Here is a 21,152-nt window from a genome sequence, read left to right as displayed (position 1 = left end):
CAAACATCGTAAAAATCTTCTCAGAAGACCGCAGCTTAGATGAGTTAAATGTATAGTTTTCTACTTGCATCCTTTCTGCGGCACACTCATCTATCCCTCAGACATCAGGTGTTCTACATCAAGAATACAAGAAATCACAAAAACACAAAAGCAAAATAATAAAGTACAAGGAGTACTCCGAAGATATCCAACGCACGAAATTCTTGCAAATATAAAACAGCAAGAACATGGCATGGCACACTCGCCTCAACGCTGAAAAAGCATTATGAAAGAAATACACGCCGTCTGTAAATAGCTTCACCGCTTCCAAAAGCATCTGGGGCAAGTCCATAAAAGAAATGGAAAGTACTTCCCCTTTGAGATTATATTTTTGACAACCATTGGTACAAAAACGATAATAGACGAACGAGCAGGCATATTGGGAGATTTTGCCACAGGTTCGAGTCCTGCGCACCATACCCATTCCTTTTTAGCTTAATACTTAACCGCTGAAAGACAAAAACTTTCAGTGATGGCAAGAATAAATTACCCATTTACTGTCTGATTACATATGAATCATTTAAGAGAGTTGTTGGTTGGCAAGCACACTGCGATCGGCCCTGCAGAAACCCACTACGAAATGTTAGCCCATTTGTCTGAATAATCAGTTGAACCACTATTAAAATTGTTTAATGAATTATGGGTATCAGGAATAATTCGAAAGGTCCGGAAGAAAGTCATTGTAGTATCACCCTTGAAGCTTGAAAAGTCGCCAAATTCCACAACCACTTATAGACCAATAGCCCACACGAGCTGTATATCAAAGTCGTTTCAAAGTATTGGGATAAAAGACATGCTTGTTCTCTAATACCAAAAACTGCTTGACCATCACCGGTGCGGCTTCAAGAAAACAACTTCCACTACTGATCACCATGCCCGCCCTAAAAATACAGTTAGAGAAGCCTTTATACATAGGTAACACCTACTTGCAGTCTTTTTGACCTCAAAAAAGCTTATGACACCCTATGGAGGTTTAGATCTTGTGTGTCTTGGGAAGCTTGGAATTCGCGGCAGCATGCTAAAATGTCTTGCTGACATTCTAACGGGTAATTTCAACTGCGTCATAGTTTCCCCCTGCTAAAAACTTTACTGAAGGAAATGGGGTGCCTCAGCGGTGCACTTTAAGTACTGCTATTTTCATTGTAATAATGGGCTACACAGCAAAGTATTCCTGAAGTGCATCAGAGCGTACATCTTTTAGTGTATCAACATGCGAGAGCCAAATCCAGTTAGCAATAAATAAACTAGCGAAATGAGCAAATAGTAATGTCTTCAGGTTCTACACACAGAAGTCAGTAGGTGTTTTGTTCTCATTTAGACGAGGTTCGCACACGAATCCCACAGTCTACCTCACTGACGTTGCTTTGCCAATAAAACATGAACACACATTTAAGGGCATTACATTCGACAGAAATCTTACCTCCCGCACATGAACACACTCAAAAAGAAAATTATCTAAGGTAGCGCACCAAATCCTTTTTTCCACAAGCGAGCCAACAAAACATTACACTCAAACACTAGTGTGGATTCCGGGGCATTCAGGGATCACGGGGAATTTGTACGCATACAGGGTAGCACGAGGACATGCAACCTACCGTGCGCCCAACAGTCTCGCGACAGAGGACCTGATTCCGCTTGACCCTGACTACACCACAATACTACAACAATACAGAGGCTTGCGGAAAGTATATCCGGAGCCGCATAAAAAGCTCAGCAACGAGGAGGCCATAGATTTGAGGCGGCTACAGACCGGCACCTTCATTAATTTACACATATTACACATGATGCATCCCACGACATTCAGAGACGAGTGCCCGTGGTGCGGGAAGACCCCTACCCTGTACCACATAACATGAGAATGCAGCTCACATCAACTGCAAAAAAAATTTGGAGGACGCTTAAGCTTCGCCTTCAAGAGTGGAACGCGATAGCGTTATTGCACGTCGTCGAGAAAACTTACCAAACGCAAGGGTATTGGGGCATCCTCGCACCGGTACCCGCGCGGCCCGAAGGGGAGAAGCGGGTGAGCGAAGATAGTGAACTAAATAAAGGAAAGACGCTTGATTCTACAACCTGTGAGGGTGCACGGCGAAACGTCAGGGGCGAGTGGCGCGCCACGTGTCGGGGCAGCGCCGCACATTGCGAGGAGGGGTTCTTCTGTGTTTGCCGCAAGATGGCTCTGCATGTGCGCAGAGCGCAGAAGAAATGTAGCGGAAACGTACTTCGCTACTCGTGTAACTGCGACTTCTGTAAGTAGCATGCTCATAATTACCGATATACACTGCAGTATAACGTTCTACGGCATGTTTCTAAGGCAACACCGCATTCACTAGAAGCGCTTTTGTACCGCTTTCAAGCATCGAACTCGTGGCTGAGTGGTAGCGTCTGCGTCTCACACTCCGGGGACCGTGGTTCGATTCCCACCCAGCCCATCTTGGAACTTGCTTTTTATTTATAAAGTGAATATTTATTTATGAAGTGCATGCCGGGATGTATCGCTCACTGGACGCCGACGACACCGGCTTTTCTGCGACACGAGCTCCTTAACGCTACCGCGTTAAAATTGAAAACCCAAATGAAAGACAGTGGGAGGCTTTGCTGGTCAGCTCTGACCCGGAGGCTCAGCCCTACCTGGTCACAAGAGCTCGCAAACTGGCGAAAGGCAGTGGTGCCCTGGACTGGGCGCTCCAACCGCTCGTCAGCCTCGGTTGAAGAGGCGAAGAAAAAGATCCCCGAGCCGTTAATAAAGTTCACTACCTCACTGTCGATGTTTGAATATATGTAAAGGGCTGCCACATATATGTAAAGGGCTGCCACATAAACGCTGATGATACGACATGTGACGCCTTTTATAGATTTATCGTTCTGTTTTATAATCTGTTGTATATAAGGAACGCGAGTATGTTCGCCACGCGGCGCGGGATTGTAAGAGACACTGTCATCGGAACTGCTAATCAAGCCGCTTATACATTCTACGGTCGAGATTGCCATTATAGAATACGCGATTATTTTCACTGGCGAGGTATGCACTTTTCATGAAAAAATGAAAGTGCACTCTTGTTAATCCATCTTATTCGCATCTATCACGTCTGATTTCCGATGCTTCCTCTGGTGATTATTCTCATTCTCTTACTTAAGAGGGAAAAGAAAATATTTTTCAGAGTAACGACAACATAAAACATAGGTTAGTCACCACTCTTGAGGGCTCCAGAATCTCTTTTTGACAAGATTTCACGCTCTTTGGTGGGTGCTTGAAAATTCTTTCCACGAAACGAAGAGGCGTCCATGTGCTGCGCCACGTTGTTGCTGTTTATTTTACCCTCAGGGCTTACAAAACATTGTACAGGGCAGGAACAAAGGTACAAATGATACAGTTGAATTGGATTGAAAGAAAAGAAATTGGGGAAAGAACAACAATAAACAACAAAACTGCACTTGTTTTAAACACACTTATAAGTTGCAAAATATCAGGTAATGAAAAGAAAATGCACGGGCCTGCTACATTATTGATTGATTAGTTTATAGGAAGGGAAGGGCGCGGTAACTGTCTCACTTGTTTTCGGTGGACACCTCAACCGCGCCGTAAGGTAAGGGAGGAAGGTGAGAGGGAAAGTGGAAAAAGAGAAAGAGGAGCCGTAGTGGAGGGCTATGGAGCAATTTCTACCACCTGGAGATCTTTAGCGTGTGCTGACATCGCACAGCACACGGACTTCTCTTCGTTTCGCCTCCATCGAAACGCAACCGCCGAGGTCGGGTTCGAACCCGGGTACTCCGGCACAGTAGTCGGGCGTCTTACTACTGCACCACCCCGGCTTTTTTTTTCTTTATTGCCAGGTCTTGACACGAGAACCAAATATACAAAAATCCCTCAGATGCTCTTTACAGACGCTATTTTCATATAAGACGCTAAAATTCACGCATACACAACAAAGGCTCTAGCCTTGAGAGCTACTCGAGAGATTCTGCTGCAGCTTTCCGGATTTCCAAATACCTGCCCACGCTTTCCCGAAAATATATTCTGGCAGGCCGTGCATCTTTATTGCAATAGTAACCCGCCATTCTTGCGCGCCATATACAGTGGAGGCCCATGAGCATAATTAAATCAAATGGTACCCCATCCTCACTTTCAACGCATACGTACCGAATGCCATGCGGGTCTAGCGGAAAATCTTTCATTAGCGTTCAATACGTCCCAAAAATATACTCTTTCCCAACAGTGTAAAAAAACATGGTCTATGGTTTCTGGCTTCCTGCATATTAAACAGTGTTATCCCCATGGTATGAGTAATCCCTTTTTCTCCAAAAATGTTTTCACCGGCAAGGTTCCGGTGTGCAATTTAAAAAAGAAGGTTTTTACTCCTGGCGTCACCAGCATTCTTCTTACCCTTTTTTAAAACATCTGTACCTGTGCCTCCATCGTACAAGGCCCTGTACAAAGGCACAGGGAACATAATGTCACACAATGCACGATATAATTTTTTTTTTGTTTTACTGTAGATAAATAATCCCTTGAGAACCGCCCTGAAAGAAACCGAACACTTGCTACGACTTCTCTATAAAAGCCCTTAATCCCTGCAGAAAATCCTTCTGTTGAAACCACGTACTCCGGTAGCAGCCGCCTCAGCCTGACTTGGCATACGGTGCGTAAGAACGGGTCGGTCGTGTCTCTAAACAACAAAAAACGACTGACGAGCTGTCGCAAAAACAGGTGGCCCAATCCTAGCCCACCATCGTTTACTCGTCTGAACAAGTTAGTCCGGCTGCAGCGGTCTGATTCAGATGCCAGACAAATACACCGAAATTCCTGCGCAGTTTCTGAATATTTAACCGAGAACAGGGCGACACCTGCATAACATACCAGAGCTTACTGATAAAGAACTATTACAAACTGTGGCCCTTGCAAAAATAGATAGGTTGGTCCCTCACCACTTTTCAGCTTTATCCTTTATTTCTTTAGCCTGCTCTCTCCAATACTGTTCACTGTCACGGAAAGCCATAAGCGGAACGCCCAAGTACTTATCTGGTGTCGTCGTCCAAGGCACACATGCAAACCGTTCAGGCGTAGATGGCCACCTTCCATGCCAAAGTCCGAGGCATTTTGACAAGTTAACTCCACTACCAGTGACGCGACTGAATTCGCACAAACACTTCACAGCCTGCCATATGCCCCCTCATCATCGGTAAAAACAGCGGCGTCGTCTGCATACGCTAACAGAGTTACTTCGCCTGCTTGTACATTCAATCCCTGAATGCTATTATTCTTCAGTAATTTCAAACAAAGGGTCTCTATATAGATGTTAAATAAAAGAGGGCTGATGGGACAGCCCTGGCGTACGGAACGCTGTACACTTATGGAGTCCCCTAAACATTTGTTAACAATCAATCTCGTCGTGCTGCTCCGGTACGCCAACGCCACGCACTCGCGGACAACAGAACCGACATTCACATGGTCTAAAATGGCAAACAACAGTTCGTGAGCGACACTGTCAAATGCCTTTGCTACGTCAATCTGGAGAAAGGCCACCCGACCCTTACTGTCATCACTATGTTCTAATACACTGCGCGTTTTATGGATATTGGTGAAAACGAAGCGCCCTTTGATCCCACAAGTCTGATGAGGCCCAACTATTTCTCTGATCACGGTCTGCAGCCTTCACCCTAGAACCTTCATAAAAATTTTGTACTTCCACGTTTGTGAGCGCTATAGGCCGGTAAGCAGTAACCAGTCTTAACTTACTTATTTCATTTGTTTTCGGAATGAGCTCAGTGTGGGACGACCCATATGACGGAGGAAGAGCCTTTTCTTTGAAGGCTTCGTTAAAGATTACAGTTAGGACACGGGCTATTTCGTGTTTAAGTAGTTTATAAAAAATCGCACTGAACCCGTCCGGTCCAGGGGATTTACCGGGGTTTAATTTATCAATTGCATGCTCCACCTCCGTTTCTGTTATGTCCATTCCTAATTTGTGTTTTGTTTAGTCGTCGAGACGTGGTAGCTCATCTAGAAACTCATCCTTACATAAAATAACATCTACCGGGTGTCATGCGAAGAGCGCCTGGAAAACGGATGTTTGGAAAATGTTCCGAAAACGCCATTTTGATATGACTCATGTCTGTTGATAATAACCCTTCCCATTCTATTTCTTCGATGTGATTCCTTCCAGCACGGGCCTTTTCTAAACCGAGCGCTCTTTTCGTTGGCGCTTAGCCTGAAGCTGTGTCTTCAGCCCTTGCCCTTGCGCTCTCCGGTAACGTTGTTCCTCAATGAGTTCTAGCTTTTGTTTGGTTTTCCTTATGTCCTCCATCCATTCACCCGGTGCTCGGCTTTCCTGTTTTACCATTTTATGAAGCAGTGTCCTTAACTGCACTTCATTTTGTTTCTCTTCGTGACTTATAACAGCAGATCTTTCAACTGCTTTATTTTAAAGCCTTCTTTACAGGGCTCCCACTGCTGCCTAACCTTCATGTTTTTTTCGTGGATCTATTTTTGCTATTTCTTCTCTTACTGCTCGACTGTAAAATTCATGCTCAAGTAGCTTGTTGTTTAACTTCCACATTTCCCACGAAAAACGATTCCTACGCTTTACAATGCCTACGCAGCATTGAACCATACAATGGTCTGAAAACGACACCGGTGCTACTTCATACCTGTTGCATTGTGGTATGATATCGACGGAGGCATAGATGCGATCTAACCGTACATGGCTTGAGCCCTGGAATCGCGTATACTTTACTGGGCGTTCTCCCTCCAGACGCTTTGCAACATCTTCCAGGTTATAGATGTCAATTATTCTTAACAGCACTTCAGTGCTCCTGTCACGGAAAGCACGGCTGCTTGCTTGTCTTGTCACGCGCGTTTAGAACACCCAGTTGTAATCCCCCATAACTACAAGCCATCTCTCCGTCCGAAGGCTATCTCCGATATTTTCAAAGAACACGGCACGGTCATAAACCACATTGGGCGCATACACGCACACAACTCGCCACTCAATGCCTTTTAGCGAAAACTCGAGGTAAGCGCATCGTCCCGTCATGTACGAATGATGCGCCTGCACCTCTAGGCCGGGCAGCTTCTTTACAAAAATAACACAACCAGCCGATGTGCCAACAGCGTCCCGTCCATGTCCTCTTCTCGTCCGTGTTTTTTTTAGCGCAATTCCCCTTTTTTAAGCGTGACTGACGACCGCAAAAAAACCTAGACGTGAAACGTCGCATCATACTCTCGGTCTCTTCATCACCGTCTGCTTTCGTTTCTTGCACAGCCAATATATCTATACCGTACTGCATTAAAAGCTTATAAAGCTGGCTGTGTTTCCGTTTACCTGCCAAACCTCTAAAATTTAGGGTGGCCACTTTACGCGCAGATGTAGAAGCCATTTTTGAATACGAAGAAGAGATTAAAAGCACGATGCTTACTCCCGTGTCTAGCATGTCGCTAGACGTTGCCTGCACCGCCGGTAGCATCCGGCGCTTGCCTCTGTTTATCAGGCGGCTTGTGACTGGAACACTCGTCTGTCAGAGTATTGGTCCGCGAGCGCAGACTGGAACGCCGTGTTTAAGGTGCCTTCGCCGGTGGTTCCTCGGCACTGTGCTCTGCCACCGTGTCGTCGTCGATCTTGGTCTCGGCACGCGGACGCTTCGCCGCGGTGATGACAGTCGCGCGGGCGTCAATTCTCGCGGTCGTCGCTAGGAACCTTTGCGTCGACATCCAAAGGCTCTGCTAAGCTCGCCAAATCTTCTGTTCTGGCCTTATCTGTTATATGTTGCTGCTCGAACCCGCTGCCTCAAACGCCGCCTCTGGCAGTTTACCCCCGTCTTCAGCTCCACTTGTTGCTTCTTCTGCCTCGACGACATCCATGAGCTCCGCAGAGTCGCTCGCCGCTACACGTCCGATAGCCGATGTGTAGGTACGGACTCCGCGTGTCCACAGCGCCGGCACTTGGAGCACCTGGGCACCTTACAGTCACTGCGAACGTGGCCTGTTCCACCGCAACGAAGGCACTGCATAGGCCGCCCAAGCACCACCACGAGGGCCAACACGCCAGCCACTCGAACCTGATCGGGTAGGCCATCGACCTTCATACCTGGTTTCAGTTTTAGCAGCTCAGTCCTCGTAGTGGATCCTTTTTCCGTCATGTCAGCAACGCGCCAACGTTCTCGCATCACCTCGGTCACGGCGCCAAACGCCGTGGAAGCAGTGCGGATGTCCTCATCGAGAACTCCGTGCAGCATCCAATGCAGACGCAGTTTAACTTGCTGTTCTGGGTCAATGACGATGCAGCCGCGTCCCTTGACCTCAGTCTCCTTAAGGGCAGCCAGTTTCTTGTCGCATCCTCGCTACTGAAAGTTACAGCCCACACATGATTAATCTGGTACGCCACCAACGACACGACGTCGGGGAGCACAGCAACATTGGCCTTGTCTTCTTCACTGGTGAACCTGTTACAGTGGCCAGACACTCCCGCTGTAACAATTGGAACTTCCTGATCATTGGAACTTGCTGCCTGCTCTCACGACTTGCAACTAATGCTCTCGATGCCTATGTGCCCTATTTTGCGCGCAGGAATAATTTTAACATGTGGAGTTCGAGATCGCTGGCAAAATTACCAAGGTGGTGGTACAAACGTTTATTGAATCTTGAGTCTTATTGATTGTTTTGATGGGTCGGCTCGATATCGCGTAGGGTGGCCGGGAGCTTGTGGCTCTCAGTCACTCGTAGAGCCCAGCCCACAAGCTCCTTTTGTGCAGCTGGATCCGAGCTGGACACCGCGATCTCCCATCGCTCTATGTCTGTTAGTTGCAAATTTCGGGGTGGCTACAGCTCAGAGCACATGTAGAGGATGAGATGAAAGTTTGCTTTGGGTGCCCCGCAGAGGGGGCATACAGGGTAGAGAAGGCCGGGGTGGATATGGGCAAGGTGTGCTGGAGATAGGAAGGTACGGGCCTGGAGCTGGTGCCAGGTCACCTGCTCGAGTTTAGATAGTGATTGGTGTGGGGTGGATACTGGAGTCGTCGCTCCCTGTAGTGGAGAGTAATTTCGTTATAGGTAACCAGGCGTTCGCGTGCACTGCCTGGGTCTGTAGCTGGCCCTGCTCGGTTAACGTGCGCTCGAGCTGTGTTGTGGGCAGCTTCATTCCCAGGGTTGCCCGCATGAGCAGGTACCCATAGGAGTTCAGCTGATCTGGTCAGGGGTTGAATAGAATTGAGAATTTTGAAAGCAGGCGTGTGAATCCTGCCTCGTGCGAAACTAGATTGCTGTTTTTGAGTCACTAAAGATTAGAGTGGCAGTGGTTGAGGAGATTGCCAATGCAATTGCAGCTTCTTCTGCCTCTAACGAGGGTGCAGCTTTAACCGAACCAGAAATTGTACGGTGAAGTGTGTTGGAAACCACGCTCAAGGCAAAGGCTTGATGAGTAGCATATTCTGCAGCATCCACATAAACTGCAATGGTATCAGCATGGTATTGTTTGTGCAGCACCGCGGCTCTAGCTTCTCACCGATCTAGGTGATAGACCGGGTGGACCTTTTTCGGGAGTGGATGGATTGTTAAAAGAGATTGAATTTCTCTCGGGGTTGAGTGCATGAGTCTGAGGGAGCTTATAGGATTAAAGCCTAAGGACGAGAGATTATGCCTCCCTGTTGTGGTGGATGATAGACGTTCAACTTGTGCTGTGCGAGCGGCTTCGCTAAGCCCATCTAGGGTATTGTGAACCCCCATTAGGAGCAGACTGGCATTCGACGTGTGTCTGGGTAGATGTAGGGCCGTTTTTTAGGCTTGCCTGATTAGTGAATTTACTTTTTCTTCCTCCACTATGGAAAGAAACAAATATGGAAGAGAGTACACCACTCGACGCACCACGAACGCTTGTATAAGACGGTGGAGGTCGTGCTCCCGCATTCCCCGGTGACGGTTCGCAATTCGTTTAAGCAGTCTCATGGTCTGGTGGATTGTGTTTCTGAGCGGCAGTATTCTTGCCATTGTTCTGAATAATGATGCCCAGTATACGCACCTTATCAACCTCGGGGACTTGTTGGTCATCAATGTTGACTGTAATATTAGGCGGTGGACCCATGTCTGTGCGGCACTTTGAAAGGTGCAAGAACAACAGTTCTGATTTACTCGGTGAGCAGGTGAGGCCCACCGCCGCGGCATGCGCCGCAACGATGTCCACCCCTGCCTGGAGGGTCTCCTCCGTTTGACCGACAGTACCCGTTGATGTCCAAAGAGTAATGTAATCCCCGCAGAATTGATGGGAGAGGTGAGGGATAACTGTCAGGGCTTTTGCCATTGGAATGAGCGTAATATTGAAAAGAAATGAAGAGAGGACTGAACTCTGAGGTGTACCTCTGCTACCTAGTTGTAAGGTTGGTGAAGATAGTGAACCGAATGTTATCTCTGCCGTTCGGGTGCGAAGGAAGGCCGCTACATAGGAGTGTGTCCTTCCTCCCACTGAAATATCCGAGAGAGCGGCCATAATAGCCGAATGGTGAACATTGTCAAACGTCTTGGTGAAATCCAAGGCCAAGATAGCCCTGGTGCGTTTAGCGTTCCTGGGGTGTAGATTCTCTTCCAAGATCTGTAACATAACGTCTTGAGGGGAGAGATGGCTGCGGAATCGAATAATAGAGTAGGAAAATAGGTCTTTCTCGTGCATGTGTACCTGCAAGCGGGCCAGAACCACATTTTCAAGAAGTTTCTCTAAGCAGGATGTTAAAGAGATGGGTCGGAGATTTTTGAGATCCCAAGGTTTTCCTGGTTTAGGAACGAAGGTGATTTTCGAATGTGTCCATTGCGCTGGGAGCATTCCATTTTGCTAGCACTCGTTGAAAAGGTCTGTAATGGCCTGTATGGAGTTCTCATCCAGGTTCCTGAGCATTTTGTTAGTGATTTTTTCTCCCCCACGTGCTGATGTCGTTCTGAGTTTGTGCATGGCTGCCCGTACTTCCCATGGCGAAATGTCTTCATCCAATTTGGGGTTCGGTAGTCAGGTAGTGGTATGCGAGTAGTGGTAGATAGGTATTGTTCTTTTAAGGCTTCGAGAAGGGCGTCATCTTGTAGGGGGACTTTTTGGAGGACTCGACTAACATTTTTCCGCTGGTTGTTCTTGGTGTGATCTGGATCTAGCAGACAACGGAGAAATGTCCACATATTTATCAAACAGAGATGTCCGCTCATGCGGTCGCATAGCTGACCCCACTGCTGGCGTGCCAACTGTTCTGCATAGGTTTCAATTTCTTTTGCGAGTGTTGCGATGTGAATCCTGAGTGTTATGTTATGTTTGCTCGCTAACCATTGTTTTTGCAAGCTGGCGTGGGCCTCCCACATGTGCAGGACGCGGTTGTCTGCGATGTCGGTATCAATAGTGAGTGGGATTGTGGAGGTAGCTAATGCCGCATCCTGGGAGAGGCAATGAGCCCATTTGTCGAGATCGTCAATGGTTTTGGGAGCTGAATTTCGAATCTGGCGGAATTTATCCCAGTTTACAATTTCTGTGGGGCGCCGAGTATATCGAGCTACTGAACTGAGGTGAATTTCTGTATTTATGATGTAGTGGACGCTCCCGATGTTGTACGTGTTGCTCCAGCGGCTGTGTGGTATGTTCTTAGTCAAAGTGAGGTCTGGACTGATGTTAGTTCGGACACTGTTTCCTATCCTTGTTGGGTGGTCTAGATAATTAAGGATAAGCCCTCATTCTGGATGAATTTCCAAAGTGCAGTGCCATTTCTGCAGTTCGTCTTGTAACCCCAACTTGTGTGATTGGCATTGAAGTCACCGAGCACTATTAAAGGGTGTCTACCGCTAATAGAAATGGCCTTTCGGAGGGCTGCTAATAGAGGGGCTGCAGGGCCTTTGGGCGGGCTGTATATATATAGAACGAATAGGCTGCTGCCTGTGCGAGTTCTCGGGAGAAGCTCGACTAGGTGGCTGTCTATATCCCTTAATTCTACGTGGTGGTCCGTAGCCGTTAGGTTACGAAGGACCAGTGTGGCGACCTGTGGTAGTGTCGTTCCCTCTGGTTCATGCGTGGTGTAGTTACAAAGTTTTGTCTTAGTCTGTGTTTCTTGTAAGGCGATAATAATGGGAGTGTTGGCATTCGAAAGTGTTTGTAGGTGGTGTTAAAGTTGTCTCGTTTTGCACGGAAACTCCGACAATTCCACTGCCACACATGTATCTCATTACTGTGTGCAGCCATGTTCTGTTTGGGGTGGGCGCTGGTCGGCTTGTGCCGAGCCTGTAATTTCGGGGGGTAAGAGTCCATTAAGTGGGTCTGCATTTGAGCCGTGGTCGCCTCTTGTGCTCCTTGACGCCGCTCGAGCTCTGTCAACCGGTCGAATAGGTTGGTCATCCAGGCTGTGTTGTCTTTTTGCATTGAGGATAGGCTAGCCTGCATGGCTTCGATGGCTGCAGTTAAAACAGCCATCGGATCGGTGTCCATAGGGGTAGGATTGTCAGCCTCTGCTTGTGCTTTGCGCTTAGGGGGAGGGTTGCGAGCAGGTGACGCCGTGCGCGTAGAGGAGATGGAAGAAGGCGGCAAGGTGATCTGTCTAGGTATGATAGGTGTTTGGGTGGGGCATGCAGGGGAGTCATGCCTTTGGGGAGGAAGATCGTTTTTGAGAAATATTTGTAACTGTTGTTCGAGCTCCGCGATTTCGAGGCTTTGTCTCTGTAGTTGCGCTCTGAGCTCCGCGTTTTCCTGAGAGAGCGAAGGTGATCGCGGTCTCCAGCTCACCTGTTTTTCGGCAAGCTGGGTCCGCTGGCCAGGGAGGGGCGGGTAGGAGGACGGCGACGGACTCCTGTTGCGGCCATTTCTTGAGGTGGATCGGGACTTGGATCGGGAATGGCCTCGGCTGAGGCTTTCTTTTCCTCTGCTGTTCGAGCGGCTCCTGATCCGCAGCCGTGATGGGCGTTCGATGGTGTTTTGCAGCGCGTTCCGAGATGCAAGTTGGTTAGCGTCTGTCTCGGCGTGGTTATCCTTGTTCTTCTTTTTCTTTGGTGCCATTTTGAAACGCTTCTTGAAGACGCTGCTACCGGTGAGGTGCGGGCCGCCGCACACCAAGCAGGTGGGTTCGCATTCGGGATTGGTCGGAGGGTTGTTTTGGCCGCAGCGTGGGCACTTAAGTACTTGAGGTGTCAGACATGCGTCAGCGCGGTGACCCATTTTATAACACGTAGAGCAGGCCTCTACTTTCTTTCTGAAGATTCGAAATCGGTACTGTGCCCCTCTGTAGTTGATCCAAAAGGGGATCTTGTCCCCTTCTGAGACTGAGTTAGTCTTGCCGAGGCGTCTGGCTTCTATGATGGGGTAGTCGTCATTGAAGTTGGTGAGGCTGAAGTGATGTCTTCTTGGTTGCCGTAGTCTGGAATGTTATGAATGATTCCATTGGCGCAGTGGTCGGGGGCAGCCATGCAGGCGGCCGTTTGGTAGCTAACTTCTCCAAACTTTATAGCTTGGATCTTGGCATACAGAGCTGAGCGTTCTTCCGCTGGGGTGCTTATTGTGATGGAATTTTGGTCGTAGTTGAGTCGAACTTGGTCTTTCTGCTTTGCGGCAGTATCAACACCCGCCGTTTTTTGTAGGGTATCTAGCACTTGTCCTGGGCCCAGGCTTTAAGATTTAGACCACTACAAGGGCGTATGATGATTTTAAAGTCTTCCTCCGAAAGGAGTGGCTGCGGTGGCGCCCGTTGACGTGGTGGCCTACGAACGCGCGCGTTCGGCTCATTGCCTTGAGTAGCGTCCGTTGCCGGATGTGAGAAACTTCTGCGCGAGTTGCTTTTCGCCGACGTAGACTTCTGTTGACCTGTATCCAACATTTGCCTTCGAAGTCTTCTGGAGGCAGCTCCGTCCCTTCCACGACTTGCATGGCTGCGGCGCCGTGGCTTGTCGGCGCATTGGGTACCGGGGGTAGGCCTAGCACGGCCGTGGGCCGGCGTAGGCGGCAAAAGGCCGTACAAGGCCGAATAAAGAGTGCACTTGCCTGTAATTGGGCTCACTCGGTAGCGAGCACATGCATCACGAAGACGGAGGAGTCCAAATAAGGCAGAGTTTATGCGAAATGACGGTCACAATGCCGGCTCTTCGGTGGTGCTCTGCTACTGTGGGCGTAAATTTCGCTGAACACGAAGCTTTAGTACAAACCGTCACGAAAAAAAGGATGACAAAGCTTCCATACCGCGGGCGCAGCAGCGACGATACTATTTTGCGAGTAACTGAACCTTATTTGTAGGTAAACATTTCGGGAAGTGTTGCGATGACCGAGGGCTAGGCTGCTTTATATTCAGAGTAAGAAGAACGCAAAAACTTGAGAAACACCCAAAATAATATGCATTACAAGCGCTGTATGTTGTTTTTTTTTTTGCTCTCATGGGCCCATCGCTCGGTAAACTACTCTCTTCCTCGTTATATTTTGTTCTTTATGCTGTTTATACTGGGCCGTGGTGCAGGCTACGCTCGCCTGCGATTGAGCCAGCATTGAACATTTTGGAAGTGATCATTGTGTTAGAGTGCCCTTAAGATTAGCTGTGAAGTTTATTATGCATGGTAGCCCACATTATTCAATTCCAGTTTTAGTTGTATGTTAATTGTCAGTCTGTCATGAAAGATCAGAGGCGCGGTGGTCGTGGTCTCTCTCAACACGCTCGAAACGACCTATCGAAACATGGAAACACTAGAAAAAAGATACTGCCTTTATTTTCTTACAGGTGGGCAACGCCTTCGCAGCAAAAAGCGCTTGCTTGAACCATATTTTTCACATGTGCCCGATGGTCGATTGCGAGTACGCTGTTGCCATGTTGGGATGCTACTCCGGTCGACGCCGCACGCCACACCGGCTATACTGGGGCACTGGGACCAGTGCGGCCCCAGTGCTTCTCCCAGTGCATCGTGGATGCCAGTGACACACACCCAGCGTCAAAAAGCTAATTCCTGTGTTTTTCTCCCATCGTACCAGTGCAACTAGTGTCTTCCCGTTACTGATCCAGTGAATATCGCAGACCTCCAGCGTGCCCAGCAGGTGCAGTGCAAAACAAGCGCGAAAATATTACTGGTTTCGCACTGGAAGACGCTGGGAGACGCTGGTTTTTACAATAGGGGCGGATGCCAGGCAAGGCAGTACTTGGTCAAGGCGGCATAGATAATCAGTTAAAGCAGCAGGGAAGCTAACTATGCTGTCCAGGTAGCATATGCATGCTTTTCACTTAAGCTACGGCATTACAAAAATGAAAAAGAGTGACTTTTTATTCGCAAAGCCCTTGTGGAGTAGCGAATGCGTTTTTTTCTTTGTCGGCTGCATGCATCTGAATCTTCTAGTCTCCGGCACGCAAACTCAAGGCTGATAAATAATCGGGGCCCTGAAGACTGTCGAGGGAGTCATTACTCCGTGGCATAGGATAAATGTCTTTGTGAGAGACATTGTTGAGTATGCGGTAACTAAAAGTAAAACGCACTTACCTGTCCTTTTTTTTTGACGGAGACCACCGACAGGACCAGGGGCTAGCTGAGGATCTAATAATTTCTTGTTGGAGCATATCGTTCTTATTATCTTCGATGGTTGTTCCTTCTGATAAAAAAACATGTTAAAGGCGACGCCAACAATAGAAGTACCTCGGCTAATGATACTGTTACGGACTTGGCCTCGAGCAGAGAACGGAGGAGGGAAGAAGGAAGAGGAAGAAGAAGATGTTACGCCCTTAGCGTCGCGACCGAGACCTTCCAGCCGGTTCAGTACGCTAGGTACACACGGCCAGCGGGAAGCAACATAGGTACCACAATACTAACGTTGAACGGGCGCGCACACTTCTCCCTCTTCCTTCTTGTATCCTCCGTGCTCTACTTGAGACCAAGTCCATAATACCATGCTGTGCAGAAGCAGTTCGACCCAAAGACACGCAAGTAACGTCAAAGGAGGCCTGGTGTTGGCGGCGTAATTTTTGCAATGCTTTGTAGTGAGAAGCAGGGAGTTCCGGATACATGGTGCTGAACAGAACGCAGCACTATCACCCACCACCAGCATTGGAAGAAGGTGCTGATGACGAAGATGGGGCGGTAATGGAGGTGAGGGATCCGCTAAATATCCAGGGCGCGAGAAAAACATGTCTCTCCGGTCAGCACAATCCGCTTAGTGGGAGTGTTCAAAGGAGCGACAAGTGTGTGCCATGCTAAAACCGATCCAGGGTAGGGGGTAAAGCGTTTCCACGGATTAGAAGGTGATAAGAAGGCAAGATTAGCACAACAACGTTATCAATGTCAATAGACGTAAGTGGGACAAGTTGCAAGAATGGCGAATTGTTAATAAAAATTAAAGACCACCTATTGGCTCAAAGTAATTGGTCACTTAATCAAGGTCACTGCCTAGACTGAACGGTGCAAGGGTCATGCTATAAAAAAACAGGCATAAATGCGGTACTACAAAAAATATTTTGATGATAGAATTCAGCATGCACGCCTGACGAGAAGATATGCACGCCTAACGAGAACACCCTAATTCTTTGCATACTCTGAGCGTTAACGATAAAGAGAAGGTAACGGAAAATGCGTTTCATACCTATATTTGCTAGTTTAGATAAATTGAAATGGAGCGAAAAATTTCACACATAATACATTAAAATATATTGGGTAAGTTATCGAGGCGTGTTCTCATTAAGCCTTATCACAAAGAATATGTCGCGCTTCTTTTGCCTAAAATCTAAATAGAAAGTGAAGTGCTCATTCAGAATAATTTTATTCCTAAGAACTTTGAAAGGCCTTCTCTATACATAATTCAGCATATACATTTACATGTAGTGAGTTCAAATGACTATTAATGGAGGTGAGCTTCGCCGATAATGGCAGACTTATATCCTAAAATGGTAGCCGGTATAGTGTGCTGAATAATAAAAAGGATATGTGTGCCCATTATAATTCGCTGGAAACCCTCGAGTTTACGCGCTTCGAGGTTGTTGTGAGGAATTATTAGTGCTATCTGTGAGGGATCTAACGATCATGCCACCAAGGTTGAACGGACTACCGAATTACGGCATACACGAGACCCAATGAACAGAATTGGAAATAGAGACGACCGTCTCAGGTAGAACAAAAATATGTCGTCTGATAATAATCTCAGGGGCGTTTGAGCGTTAACAGGTAATGATGTGAGTCCGAAACTCTGGCCTGTGAAACGTTTATTATTCAATTGCTAAAATTTGCGAATGACCATTTTACAAAAGACCCTCTACAGATAAAGAGCTAAATGTCGTAAAATATAACTTTATATTAGTTTTGTTTTATTAAATCACAGAAGCACAACCTAAAAACATTTTTGGTAAAGTTTCCATCCATAAAAGTCATCCTGTCAAGAAACAAGCCGTTCTGTTTGGGAATGAAAACGGATTGATCATAAATTAAAAATCTCGGCGTTGCTGTGAAAGTTGAAGGTATTGTGTTCGGTTTCTGCAGTTAATGAAAGCGCATTTGATTGATACTTTTATCCTCTGTTGTTGTATATATATACATGAAATGGAAATGGCGGAAACATTTGCCATTTACGGGTGTCTGCCAGGCAAATGTAACTCCTACAACAGCATGTGGTGTTGGAAGAACTACTCTTCATATATCAAGAGCCCGTGTTTGAACCAAGACAACTGAGGCAGCATATCTGAGACAGAATGGAGTTATTCCATGATAATGAAAACGAAAGAAATGTGCTCCGGTGGCTGGCGCAACGCGGTTTTATAAGCCACCTAACACAAGCGGCAAGAGTAAGCGGAGAGAGCGTGACTCCAAACCTTCGATAACGCTTCGCGATACCGCTTCCCAATGATATTATTTACAAAGTTCAAAACAGAGCCCTTTTCATGGTACATAGCGGTCGGATGGTCTCCTCTCCTGATTTCGGTACCGCTGTTCCACAGATTTTGTATCTGAATGGCGGGCTTGCAGTCAGGCGTGTTGACGGGGATACAGATCTCCACCTGCTCATCAGGTTCAACGTTTGGTTCTAGAGAAGCAGATATGTCTTCTTCCGGAGCCACTCGGGCGATGTGATTTTTATGGCAAACCCAGGGCTCTCAACCTCCAGGAGTTACAACATTCAAGCAGTATGAGACCGGACCAATTTTCATCAAAATCGCCACTCAAAACCATTTTTATCCCCGTCTGAAGCCCCTGATTTTTACACTATCAGAAAACTTAAAGCTGCGCTCTGTGATGACTTGACTTACGGCTTAAGGTATCGGCAAACTGCTTAGCACACATGTTTGATTGGATTGCAGGTTTGACAAGATCTAACCTTGAGCGAAAGTGTCTGCCAAGCAGGAGTAGTGAAGAATTCTCCCCGGTGGTTGTATGAGGACTGTAGCGATAAGCCAAAAAAAAAAATCAGAGATAGCTGATTGTAGGGGTACGAAAAGGGTTCTTACACAATACTGATTTGAGTGAATGCAGAAAGCGCTCAGCCTGTTCATTGCATGGATGATATGGCATTGTTCGAACATGACGAGTATCAACGCTGCGCATGTATTTTGAGAACGCGTCCGATATGAATTGTCAACCGTTGCCCGATACAAGCGTCCCTGGAAAGCGAAACTGCAGAAAAGTATATGAAGATGGCCAATCTTTTTCTCTGCGGATGTATCTTTCATTTCGAACACTTCTGGCCACATAGAATGAGCGTTAATGACTACCAAGAACATCGCACCTCTGATTGGGCCTGCGATGTCGATGTGAACTCATTCCTAGGGCCGACTATGCCACGCCCAGGGATGAAGCAGAGCAGGGCACATCATGTTCTGCTGCGATTGGCATGACTGACATACGCCTCACGTTTTGTTTGATGTCTTGTCAACTGTTGGCCACCACACATAGCTTCTCGCCAACTCCTTCGTCCCCTGTGCAGCTGGGTGCCGATGGTGCAGCTTCTGAAATCGGAACAACTGGAAGCGCTCAGAATTTACGACACGAGTTCCCAGCGCCAGCCATCCTCACTTCAATGACAACTCCAAATTTCTCAAGAAAAATGGTTTCAGTTTGTCATTCGGAGAGCGATTCGGCCAGCCGCTCGAAAGGTACTTCATCACTGCTTTGAATATAGGGTCATGACTGGTTTCGCATTCTGTGTCACGGCAGTGCACTGTAAGCTGGTCGAAACGACAATATAGACGTTATCTTCCGATGCCTCGTCATCACTGCCTTGCAAAGGCAGTTGTGAAAAGCAATCCGAGTGAGTTTTCTGTTGACGACTTTTACTTCAGCGTGTTGGCCGAACACAAAACTGCTCAACGCAGCAATCTCGCTGCACCTAACGCAGCAATGCCTGTTTAGGGCCCGAGAATAATGTGCAATGCTTTATTATCACTTACAAGTACAAAGCCACGGCCATAGATGTAGTAGTGAATTTTTTCACGCCAACAATTAAGGCGAGTGCCTATTTCTCAATTTGGCTGTAGCCAGCCTCTACCTTAATTAATGTTCTTGACGCACAAGCAATATTCTTGCTCATAGAATTTGGTAGGACTTGAGAGAGCACAGCTCAGATGCCGTATGCTAATGTTTCGCAAGACAGCTGTAGTGGCATCCGGGATCGTAGAGTGTAAACACGGGTCACGTGAATAGAAGCTTCTTAATTTCCAGGAATTGGGCATTGCATTCCCTGCTCCACAGCCAGGGTACATTACTTCTTAAAAGCCTGTTGAGCTGCGCGATTATACTGGATCGGTTTGGAATAAACTATTCATTTTAGTCAACTACACCAAGCAGGGACTGCAGTTGATGCTTGTCATTTGGCCTTGGTGCCTTTGAAGTAGCTGCCACTTTATCATCGGCTGGGCGCATGCCATAAGCGCTTAAATGTGACCAAATAATTGGAGCTGGATTTTAAAGAACTGCATTTACTTGTCTTCACCTTAACGCCCTTTTCCGACAAGCGATTGAGAAAAGCTTCGCGGTTACGCAGGGGCTTTTCATAAGTCTTTCGCGTTCGAAGGTGTCATCAATGTAACATTCAACCCCTACGACTCATGATCCTTTGAAAGATGGCAGGAGCTGATGCCATGTCAAATGGTAGGATCTTCACGACCCACAACCCTTTGCGTGTATTAAGCGTCAAGTATTCCTTTGACCATTCGTACATTCCTAGCCGCTGGTAAGCTCGGTTCAGTTCAAGTTTAGAGAAGTGCATTCCTACCGGAAGGATGGCAAGACGCTCATCTGCTCTTGGAGACGAATATTGCTTAGTGTCTGGAATTGGATTCACGTTACCTTGTAGTCATCGCACAGTCTTATCAAACCATTTGCTTTAACGACCGGCAAAACCAGCAGAGCAAACGTGCTGCTAGCCACTGATGATATAACGCCAAGTATTGTCTAGCTACACAAGTTCCTGTTCTACTGTCCTGCGTAGCACACACGGCACCGTCCTTCCTTAAACAATATGGTTGGTTTGGTTTGTGGTGTTTAACTTCCCAAAGCGACTCAGGCTATGCGAGACGCCGCAGCGGAGGACTCCGGAAATTTCGACCACCTGGGGTTCCTTAACGTGCACTGACATCGAGAAAAGCGGCCGCCAAGGCCGCGATTCAATCTCGCGTCTTTGGGAATCTTTAAACAATATATTCTCTTGACTGCCTTTAAAATAAATGATACCTTTCTTACCATCTATCTTGCCCATGCCTTCTTCGGACAGTTCCCCGTACTTTCGCAGCAGGGCCTCAAGATTCTTTGGCGACTCTTCGGTCACACCAGGCAAACTCATAACGGCATTCAGTTCAAGATGCGGCTCCGGTCAGGCTGAATCTCATTCCCTTCACAGAAGCGGGCGCTCGTGTTGTGGCAACACCTAGAGCGGTAGATGCTGCTTTTGCCGTTCGTTTCCACGTTGACTTTAAGCACTCTAAAAGGTGTGATTACTTCTGTGTACGTGCCGAGCCGCAGGCTGATCCGTTGCGGGTGCAGGTCTGTAAAATGCCTTCAGGTCTGTAAAAGTGGTGTGCGCCAAATTATCAACACAGCTCCGATGTCCAGCTCCATCTGTAACAGTAAGTACACTATTAACATTGACTGTCACCATAAAGGCGCTGCACGTGTTTATAAGGCGACATCGTTCAGTGCAGTTTATTTTGCCTGTGTTTTGTCTTACTGT

The sequence above is a fragment of the Amblyomma maculatum genome, chromosome 5 (assembly GCF_055883805.1).
Source record: "Amblyomma maculatum isolate TAMU_Amacu chromosome 5, ASM5588380v1, whole genome shotgun sequence".
Classification (NCBI taxonomy): domain Eukaryota; kingdom Metazoa; phylum Arthropoda; class Arachnida; order Ixodida; family Ixodidae; genus Amblyomma; species Amblyomma maculatum.
The sequence above is the reverse complement of the archived record's forward strand: the minus strand, read 5'-3'. Positions refer to the sequence as shown.